This window comes from Mus musculus, chromosome 19 (genome assembly GCF_000001635.26).
Source record: "Mus musculus strain C57BL/6J chromosome 19, GRCm38.p6 C57BL/6J".
Lineage (NCBI taxonomy): Eukaryota > Metazoa > Chordata > Mammalia > Rodentia > Muridae > Mus > Mus musculus.
In genome coordinates, this window is record NC_000085.6 from 33,637,398 (window position 1) to 33,649,487 (window position 12,090).

Sequence of the window (12,090 nt, forward strand, 5' to 3'; positions counted from 1 at the left end):
ATGTGGCTGCTATTGCATTTGGAACATAGATATTCAGAATTGAGAGTTCCTCTTGGGAGATTTTACATTTGATGAGTATGAAGTGTCCTTCCTTGTCGTTTTTGATAACCTTGGGTTGGATGTTGATTTTATTCGATATAATAATGGGTACTCCAGCTTGTTTCTTTGGAACATTTGCTTGGAAAATTGTTTTCCAGCATTTCACTTTGAGGTAGTGTCTGTCTTTTTCCCTGAGATGGGTTTCCTGTAAGCAGCAAAATTTTGGGTCCTCTTTGTGTAGCCAGTCTATTAGTCTATCTCTTTTTCTTGGGGAATTGAGTCCATTGATATAAAGAGATATTCAGGAAAGTAATTGTTACTTCCTATTATTTTTGTTGTTAGAATTGGCATTTGTTGAAGGGTTACTTTCTTGCCTTTTCTCATGCGTAGTTTCCATCCTTTTATTGTTTTTTTTTTCTTTTATTATCCTTTGAAGGATAATAAAACATCAGGGTCCTTTCAGCAAAATCTTGCCGGCATATGCAATAGTGTCTGGGTTTCGTGGCTGATTATGGGATGGATCCCCAGGTGGGGTAGTCTCCGGATGGTCCATCCTTTCATCTCTCCCTACCTATTCAATATAATACTTGAAGTCCTAGCTAGAGCGATTCGACAACAAAAGATCAAGGGATTACAAATTGGAAAGGAAGAAGTCAAAATATCTCTATTTGCAGATGATATGATAGTATATATAAGTGACCCTAAAAATTCCACCAGAGAACTCCTAATCCTGATAAACAGCTTCAGTGCAGTAGCTGGATATAAAATTAACTCAAACAAATCAGTGGCCTTTCTTTACACAAAAGATAAACAGGCTGAGAAAGAAATTAGGGAAACAACACTCTTCACAATAGTCACAAATAATATAAAACACCTTAGTTAGAGTCATCTAACTAAGGAAGTGAAAGATCTGTAGGATAAGAACTTCAAGTCTCTGAAGAAAGAAATTGAAGGAAATCTCAGAAGATGGAAAGATCTCCCATGCTCATGGATTGGCAGGATTAATATCGTAAAAATGGCTATCCAGCAGAAAGCAATCTACAGATTCAATGAGATCCCTATCAAAATTCCAATTCAATTTTTCACTGAGTTAGAAAGGGCAATTAGCAAATTCATCTGGAATAATAAAAAACCTAGGATAGCAAAAACTATTCTCAACAATAAAAGAACCTCTGATGGAATCACCATGCCTGACCTAAAGCTGTACTACAGAGCAATTGTGATTAAAAACTTCATGGTACTGGTACAGTGACAGACAGGTAGATCAATGGAATAGAAGTGAAGACCCAGAAATGAATCCACACACTTATTTTTATTTTTAATTAACTATTTTATCTATTTGCATTCTGAACATTGCTCTCCTACTGGTGCCCCTGCCAGAGTTCTTCAACAACTATCCCTCTTGTTTGACTTTGAGAGGGTGCTCACCTACCCACCCACCCACCCACCCTTACCTCTCCCTGACATCCCCCTTTCCTGCGACATCGAGTCTAAATGATTAGTTCCATCCTCTCCCACTGAGAAAAGGCAGTCCTCTGCTACATATGTGCTAGGGCCTAAGGTCCAGCTCGGGCATGCTCTTTGGTTGGTGGCTGAGTCTCTGGGAGCTCCCAGGGATCCAGGTTAGTAGACACTTGGTTTTTCTATGGGGTTGCCATCCCCTTCAGCTCCTTCAATCCTTCCCCTAATGCTTCTATAGAGTTCCCTGACCTCAGTCCAGTGCTTGGCTGTAAGTATTTGCATCTATCTCAGTCAGCTGCTGATAGAGTCTCTCAAAGGACAGCCATGCTAGGCTCCTCTCTGCAAGCACAGCATGGCATCAGTGATAGTGTCAGGATATGGTGGCTGTCCATAGAATGGATACCAAGTTGAGAGAGACAACCTTTGCATCAGTCTCTGCTCCAATTTTGTCACAGCATTTCTTTTATTCAGAGAGAATTCTGGGTCAAAAAAATTGAAGGTAGGTGGGGGCCCCATCCCTCCACTGGAGACACTGTCTACTTACTGCAGGTGGTCTTATCAGGTTCCATCTCCCCACTGTTGGATATGTGGACTAGGTCATCTCCAGTGAGTCCTGGGAGCCTCTTATATCCAAGGTATCTGCGACTTTCTTAAGTTCCTCCCTCTGCACCACATCCCACACTGGTGCTGCTTAGTCTCCATTCATTCTCCTGGCCCTCTGGGCTTCTCCTGTCTCCCCCATACCTAAACCTTCCCCTGATTCCCCCCCCCCATTCTCCCACTGTACCTTCTTCCTTCTGTCTACCATAATTATTTTCTTCTCCCTTCTAAGTAAGATTGAAATATCCTCACTGGGCATCCCATCTTGTTAAACTTTATATGGTCCATTAGTTGTATCATGGGTGTTGTGTACTTATTGGCTATTATCCTGTTATCAATGAGTACATACCATGCATGTCCTTTTAGGTCTGGGTTACCTCACATAGGAGAATATTTTCTAATTCTAACCTTTTGCCTGTCATATTCATGATATCATTGTTTTTAGTAGCTGAATAGTATTCTGATGTGAAAATGAATCACATTTTCTGTATCCATTCTTCATTTGATTGGTGTCTGGGTCATTTCCAGTTTTTGGCTATTATGAGCAAGGCTGCTCTGAACATATTGAAGTACGTGTTTTTTTGTGGTATGGTGGGGCATATTTTGGATATATGACCAAGGGTGGTATAGTGGGGTCATCAGGTAGAACTATTTCCAATTTTCTGAGGAATTGCCAGATTGATTTCCAGAGTGGGTGTACCAGTTTGTAATTCTAGTAGCATTGTAGGAGTATTCCCCCCTCTCCACATCCTTGTCAGTTTGTGCTGTCAGTTAATTTTTAAAAAAAATTTAGCCATTCTGCTTTGGCATAAGGCAGAATATCAGGGTTGTTTTGATTTGGGTTTCCCTGATAACTAAGGATGTTTGAGCATTTCTTTAAGTGCTTTGTGGACATACATGATTCTTTCATTGAGAATTCTCTATTTTGTTTCACATCCCATTTGTAATTGGGTAATTTGTTTTTGTTTGTTTGTTTGTTTTGTTTGTTTGTTTGTTTCTGTGTCTAGCTTCTTCAGTTCTTTATAAATTTTGGATATTAGCTCTCTATCTGATATAGGGGTAGTGAAGATATTTTCCCAATCTGTAGGTTTCTATTTTGTCCTATTGACAGTGTTCTTTGCATTACAGAAACTTTTCAGTTTCATGAAGTCCCTTTTATCAATTGTTGATCCAAAAGCCTGAACCATTGGTGTTTTCTTCAGGAAATTTTCATCTGAGCCAATGCTTTCAAGGCTGTTTCCCAGTTCCTCTTCTTTTAGATTCAGTGCCTACTATTAAACAGCACCAATTGTTGAAGAAACTTTCATTTTTTCCACTATATGGTTTTGGCTTCTTTGTCAATGAAGAATTATCCATAGGTGTGTGGATTTTTTCTGTGTCTTTTATTCTATTCCACTGATTGGCCTGTCTGTCTCTGTACAAAATACCATGCAGTTTTTATCACTATATGTATGTAGTACAACTTGGAGAGATCAGAAATTTATGGCATATACCTGAACAAAATAAAAGCAGTGTACAGCAACACAACAGCCAACATAAAATTAAATGGAGAGAAACTTGGAGCAATCCCACTGAAATCAGGGACAAGACAAGTCTGCCCACTCTCTCCCTATCTATTTGGTATTGTACTCAAAGTTCTAGCTAGAGCAATTAGACAACACAAGTAAATCAAAGGGGCTACAAAGTGGAAAAGAGAAAGTCGAAGTATCATTTGCAGATGATATGATAGTGTATATGAGCAACCCTAAAATTTCTACCAAAGAACTCCTATAGCTGATAAACAACTTCATCAAAATGTCTGGTTATTAAATTAATTCACACAAATCAGTAGCCTTCCTTTATACAAATGATAAGAACTCAAGAAGGTGGACTCCAGAAAATCAAATAACCCCATTAAAAATGGGGCTCAGAGCTGAACAAAAAATTCTCACCTGAGGAATACCGAATGGCAGAGAAGCACCTGAAAAAATGTTCAACATCCTTAATCATCAGGGAAATGCAAATCAAAACAACCCTGAGATTCCAACTCACACCAGTCAGAATGGCTAAGATAAAAAATTCAGTTGACAGCAGATGCTGGCGAGGATGTGGAAGAAGAGGAACACTCCTCCATTGTTGGTGGGACTGCAAGCTTGTACAACCACTCTGGAAATCAGTCTGGCCATTCCTCAGAAAATTGGACATAGTACTACCGGAGGATCCCACAATACCTCTCCTGGGCATATATCCAGAAGATGATCCAACCGGTAAGAAGGACACATGCTCCACTATGTTCATAGCAGCCTTATTTATAATATCCAGAAGCTGGAAAGAACCCAGATGTCCCTCAACACAGGAATGGATACAGAAAATGTGGTGCATTTACACAATGGAGTACTACTCAGCTAATAAAAAGAATGAATTTATGAAATTCCTAGGCAAATGGATGGACCTGGATGGCATCATCCTGAGTGAGGTAACCCAATCACAAAGGAACGCACACAATATGTACTCACTGATAAGTGGATAATAGCCCAGAAACTTAGGATACCCAAGATATAACATACAATTTGCAAACCACATGAAACTCAAGAAGAACGAAGACCAAAGTGTGGACACTTTGCCCCTTCTTAGAATTGGGAACAAAACACCCATAGAAGGAGTTACAGAGACAAAGTTTGGAGCTGTGACGAAAGGATGGACCATCTAGAGACTGCCATATCCAGGGATCCATCCCATAATCAGCTTCCAAACGCTGACACCATTGCATACACTAGCAAGATTTTGCTGAAAGGACCCAGATAGAGCTTTCTCTTGTGAGACTATGCCGGGGGCCTAGCAAACACAGAAGTGGATGCTCACAGTCAGCTATTGGATGGACCACAGGGCCCCCAATGGAGGAGCTAGAGAAAGTACCCAAGGAGCTAAAGGGATCTGCAATCCTATAGGTGGAACAACAATATGAACTAACCAGTACCCCCCTGGAGCTCGTGTCTCTAGCTGCATATGAATCAGAAAATGGCCTAGTCAGCCATCAGTGGAAAGAGAGGCCCATTAGTCATGCAAACTTTATATGCCTCAGTACAGGGGAACGACAGGGCCAAGAAGTGGGAGTGGGTGGGGGAGCGTGTGGGGGGGCTTTTGGGATAGCATTGGAAATGTAAATGAAATAAATATCCAAGAAAAAAAAGAAAAAATAAAGAAATTAGGGAAATAACACCCTTCATGATAGCCACAAATAATATAAAATATCTTGGTGTAACTCTAACCAAGCAAATGAAAAATGTGTTTGTTTTTTGGGGGTCGGGGTTGGGAGAGGTTCGAGACAGGGTTTCTCTGTATAGTCCTGGCCGTCCTGGAACTCATTTTGTAGACCAGGCTGACCTTGAACTCAGAAATCTGCCTGCTTCTGCCTCCCAAGGCCTGGGATTAAAGGCATGCGCCACCACACCCGGTGAAAGATGTGTATGACAAGATTTCAAATCCCTGAAGAAAGAAATGGAAGACGATTTCAGAAGATGGAAAGACCTCACATATTCATGGATAAGTAAGATTAACATAGTAAAAATGGTCATGTTACCAAAAGCAATCTAAAGATTCAATGTAGAGAGAACCGGACAGCTTCTGGGCCAGGCGGAAGCACAGAGACGCTGAGGCAGCACCCTTGGCGGGCCGCAGACAGCCGGCCACCATCCGGACCAGAGGACAGGTGTCCGCCTGGCTCGGGAGGCGGCCTCAGCCTCAGGAGCAGCGTTCGCCATCTTGGTTCCGGGACTCCCTGGAACTTAGGAATTTAGTCTGCACAGGTGAGAGTCTGCACCACAGAAGCTGACAGCTTCTGGGAACTGCCAAAGCAACACAGCTTCTGAGAAAGGCCCTGTTTTGGGCCTTCTTCTTCGACCAGGAGGAGGTCAAAAAACAAGATATTTGCGCACCTTCCCTGTAAGAGAGCTTGCCAGCAGAGAGTGCTCTGAGCACTGAAACTCAGAGGAGAGAATCTGTCTCCCAGGTCTGCTGATAGACAGTAACAGAATCACCAGAAGAACAATCTCTAAACAGAGTCAACTATAACTACTAACTCCAGAGATTACCAGATGGCGAAAGGTAAACGTAGGAATCCTACTAACAGGAACCAAGACCACTCACCATCATCAGAACCCAGCACTCCCACTTCGCCCAGTCCAGGGCACCCCAACACACCCGAAAACCTAGACCTAGATTTAAAAGCATATCTCATGATGATGGTAGAGGACATGAAGAAGGACTTTAATAAATCACTTAAAGAAATACAGGAGAACACTGCTAAAGAGTTACAAGTCCTTAAAGAAAAACAGGAAAACACAATCAAACAGGTAGAAGTCCTTACAGAAAAAGAGGAAAAAACATACAAACAGGTGATGGAAATGAACAAAACCATACTAGACCTAAAAAGGGAAGTAGACACAATAAAGAAAACTCAAAGTGAGACAACACTGGAGATAGAAACCCTAGGAAAGAAATCTGGAACCATAGATTTGAGCATCAGCAACAGAATACAAGAGATGGAAGAGAGAATCTCAGGTGCAGAAGATTCCATAGAGAACATCGGCACAACAATCAAAGAAAATGGAAAATGCAAAAAGATCCTAACTCAAAATATCCAGGAAATCCAGGACACAATGAGAAGACCAAACCTACGGATAATAGGAATTGATGAGAATGAAGATTTTCAACTCAAAGGACCAGCAAATATCTTCAACAAAATTATTGAAGAAAACTTCCCAAATATAAAGAAAGAGATACCTATGAACATACAAGAAGCCTACAGAACTCCAAATAGACTGGACCAGAAAAGAAATTCCTCCCGACATATAATAATCAGAACAACAAATGCACTAAATAAAGATAGAATACGAAAAGCAGTAAGGGAAAAAGGTCAAGTAACATACAAAGGCAAGCCTATCAGAATTACACCAGATTTTTCACCAGAGACTATGAAAGCCAGAAGAGCCTGGACAGATGTTATACAGACACTAAGAGAACACAAATTCCAGCCCAGGCTACTATACCCAGCCAAACTCTCAATTACCATAGATGGAGAAACCAAAGTATTCCATGACAAAACCAAATTCACACATTATCTCTCCACGAATCCAGCCCTTCAAAGGATAATAACAGAAAAAAACCAATACAAGAATGGGAACAACACCCTAGAAAAAACAAGAAGGTAATCCCTCAACAAACCTAAAAGAAGACAGCCACAAGAACAGAATGCCAACTTTAACAACAAAAATAACAGGAAGCAACAATTACTTTTCCTTTATATCTCTTAACATCAATGGTATCAACTCCCCAATAAAAAGACATAGACTAACAAACTGGCTACACAAACAAGACCCAACATTTTGCTGCTTACAGGAAACACATCTCAGAGAAAAAGATAGACACTACCTCAGAATAAAAGGCTGGAAAACAATTTTCCAAGCAAATGGTATGAAGAAACAAGCTGCAGTAGCCATCCTAATATCTGATAAGATTGACTTCCAACCCAAAGTCATCAAAAAAGACAAGGAGGGGCACTTCGTTCTCATCAAAGGTAAAATCCTCCAAGAGGAACTCTCAATTCTGAATATCTATGCTCCAAATACAAGGGCAGCCACATTCATTAAAGAAACTTTAGTAAAGCTCAAAGCACACATTGCACCTCACAAAATAATAGTGGGAGACTTCAACACACCACTTTCACCAATGGACAGATCATGGAAACAGAAACTAAACAGGGACACACTGAAACTAACAGAAGTGATGAAACAAATGGATCTGACATATATCTACAGAACATTTTATCCTAAAACAAAAGGATATACCTTCTTCTCAGCACCTCATGGTACCTTCTCCAAAATTGACCACATAATAGGTCACAAAACAGGCCTCAACAGATTCAAAAATATTGAAATTGTCCCATGTATCCTATCAGATCACCATGCACTAAGGCTGATCTCCAATAACAAAAAAAAAATAACAGAAAGCCAACACTCACGTGGAAACTGAACAACACTCTTCTCAATGATACCTTGGTCAAGGAAGGAATAAAGAAAGAAATTAAAGACTTTTTAGAGTTTAATGAAAATGAAGCCACAACGTACCCAAACCTTTGGGACATAATGAAAGCATTTCTAAGAGGGAAACTCATAGCTCTGAGTGTCTCCAAGAAGAAACGGGAGAGAGCACATACTAGCAGCTTGACAACACATCTAAAAGCTCTAGAAAAAAAGGAAGGAAATTCACCCAAGAGGAGTAGACGGCAGGAAATAATCAAACTCAGGGGTGAAATCAACCAAGTGGAAACAAGAAGAACTATTCAAAGAATTAACCAAAGGAGGAGTTGGTTCTTTGAGAAAATCAACAAGATAGATAAACCCTTAGCTAGACTCACTAGAGGGCACAGGGACAAAATCCTAATTAACAAAATCAGAACTGAAAAGGGAGACATAACAACAGATCCTGAAGAAATCCAAAACACCATCAGATTTTTCTACAAAAGGCTATACTCAACAAAAGTGGAAAACCTGGACGAAATGGACAAATTTCAGGACAGATACCAGGTACCAAAGTTGAATCAGGATCAAGTTGACCTTCTAAACAGTCCCATATCCCCTAAAGAAATAGAAGCAGTTATAAATAGTCTCCCAGCCCAAAAAAGCCCAGGACCAGACGGGTTTAGTGCAGAGTTCTATCAGACCTTCAAAGAAGATCTAATTCCAGTTCTGCACAAACTTTTTCACGAGATAGAAGTAGAAGGTCCTCTACCCAACTCATTTTATGAAGCCACTATTACTCTGATACCTAAACCACAGAAAGATCCAACAAAGATATAGAACTTCAGACCAATTTCTCCTATGAATATTGATGCAAAAATCCTCAATAAAATTCTCGCTAACCGAATCCAAGAACACATTAAAGCAATCATCCATCCTGACCAAGTAGGTTTTATTCCAGAGATGCAGGGATGGTTTAATATATGAAAATCCATCAATGTAATCCATTATATAAACAAACTCAAAGACAAAAACCACATGATCATCTCGTTAGATGCAGAAAAAGCATTTGACAAGATCCAACACCCATTCATGATAAAAGTTCTGAAAAGATCAGGAATTCAAGGCCCATACCTAAACATGATAAAAGCAATCTACAGCAAACCAGTAGCCAACATCAATGTAAATGGAGAGAAGCTGGAAGCAATCCCACTAAAATCAGGGACTAGACAAGGCTGCCCACTTTCTCCCTACCTTTTCAACATAGTACTTGAAGTATTAGCCAGAGCAATTCGACAACAAAAGGAGATCAAGGGGATACAAATTGGAAAGGAGGAAGTCAAAATATCACTTTTTGCAGATGATATGACAGTATATATAAGTGACCCTAAAAATTCCACCAGAGAACTCCTAAACCTGATAAACAGCTTCGGTGAAGTAGCTGGATATAAAATTAACTCAAACAAGTCAATGGCCTTTCTCTACACAAAGAATAAACAGGCTGAGAAAGAAATTAGGGAAACAACACCCTTCTCAACAGTCACAAATAATATAAAATATTCTGGCGTGACTCTAACTAAGGAAGTGAACGATCTGTATGATAAAAACTTCAAGTCTCTGAAGAAAGAAATTAAAGAAGATCTCAGAAGATGGAAAGATCTCCCATGCTCATGGATTGGCAGGATCAACATTGTAAAAATGGCTATCTTGCCAAAAGCAATCTACAGATTCAATGCAATCCCCATCAAAATTCCAACTCAATTCTTCAATGAATTAGAAGGAGCAATTTGCAAATTCATCTGGAATAACAAAAAACCTAGGATAGCAAAAACGCTTCTCAAGGATAAAAGAACCTCTGGTGGAATCACCATGCCTGACCTAAAGCTTTACTACAGAGCAATTGTGATAAAAACTGCATGGTACTGGTATAGAGACAGACAAGTAGACCAATGGAATAGAATTGAAGACCCAGAAATGAGCCCACACACCTATGGTCACTTGATCTTCGACAAGGGAGCTAAAACCATCCAGTGGAAGAAAGACAGCATTTTCAACAATTGGTGCTGGCACAACTGGTTGTTATCATGTAGAAGAATGCGAATTGATCCATACTTATCTCCTCGTACTAAGGTCAAATCTAAGTGGATCAAAGAACTTCACATAAAACCAGAGACACTGAAACTTATAGAGGAGAAAGTGGGGAAAAGCCTAGAAGATATGGGCACAGGGGAAAAATTCCTGAACAGAACAGCAATGGCTTGTGCTGTAAGATCGAGAATTGACAAATGGGACCTAATGAAACTCCAAAGTTTCTGCAAGGCAAAAGACACCGTCAATAAGACAAAAAGACCACCAACAGATTGGGAAAGGATCTTTACCTATCCTAAATCAGATAGGGGACTAATATCTAACATATATAAAGAACTCAAGAAGGTGGACTTCAGAAAATCAAATAACCCCATTAAAAAATGGGGCTCAGAATTGAACAAAGAATTCTCACCTGCGGAATACCGAATGGCAGAGAAGCACCTGAAAAAATGTTCAACATCCTTAATCATTAGGGAAATGCAAATCAAAACAACCCTGAGATTCCACCTCACACCAGTCAGAATGGCTAAGATCAAAAATTCAGGTGACAGCAGATGCTGGCATGGATGTGGAGAAAGAGGAACACTCCTCCATTGTTGGTGGGATTGCAGGCTTGTACAACCACTCTGGAAATCAGTCTGGCGGTTCCTCAGAAAATTGGACATAGTACTACCGGAGGATCCAGCAATACCTCTCCTGGGCATATATCCAGATGATGCCCCAACTGGTAAGAAGGACATATGCTCCACTATGTCCATAGCAGCCTTATTTATAATAGCCAGAAGTTGGAAAGAACCCAGATGCCCCTCAACAGAGGAATGGATACAGAAAATGTGGTACATCTACACAATGGAGTACTACTCAGCTATTAAAAAAATGAATTTATGAAATTCCTAGCCAAATGGATGGACCTGGAGGGCATCATCCTGAGTGAGGTAACACATTCACAAAGGAACTCACACAATATGTACTCACTGATAAGTGGATATTAGCCCAAAACCTAGGATACCCAAGATATAAGATACAATTTGCTAAACACATGAAACTCAAGAAAAATGAAGACTGAAGTGTGGACACTATGCCCCTCCTTAGAAGTGGGAACAAAACACCCTTGGAAGGAGTTACAGAGACAAAGTTTGGAGCTGAGATGAAAGGATGGACCATGTAGAGACTGCCATATCCAGGGATCCACCCCATAATCAGCATCCAAACGCTGACACCATTGCATACACTAGCAAGATTTTATCGAAAGGACCCAGATGTAGCTGTCTCTTGTGAGACTATGGCGGGGCCTAGCAAACACAGAAGTGGATGCTCACAGTCAGCTAATGGATGGATCACAGGGCTCCCAATGGAGGAGCTAGAGAAAGTACCCAAGGAGCTAAAGGGATCTGCAACCCTATAGGTGGATCAACATTATAAACTAACCAGTACCCCGGAGCTCTTGACTCTAGCTGCATATGTATCAAAAGATGGCCTAGTCGGCCATCACTGGAAAGAGAGGCCCATTGGACACGCAAACTTTATATGCCCCAGTACAGGGGAACGCCAGGGCCAAAAAGGGCGAGTGGACGGGTAGAGGAGTGGGGGTGATTGGGTATGGGGGACTTTTGGTATAGCATTGGAAATGTAAATGAGCTAAATACCTAATAAAAAAATGGGAAAAAAAAAGATTCAATGTAATGCCCATCAAAATTCCAACATAATTCTTCACAGATGTTGAAACAACAATTCTCAACTCCATATAGAAAAGTAAAAACCTAGGATAGGGAAAACAGTTCTCAACAATAAAAGAACATCTGTGGGAATCATTATCCCTGTTCTCAAGCTCTTCCACAACTGTGTCTGTCTTCCCACCTTTGAGCACAGCCTCTCAGAGAGGCAGAATGTGGGGTGGGGTTGACTG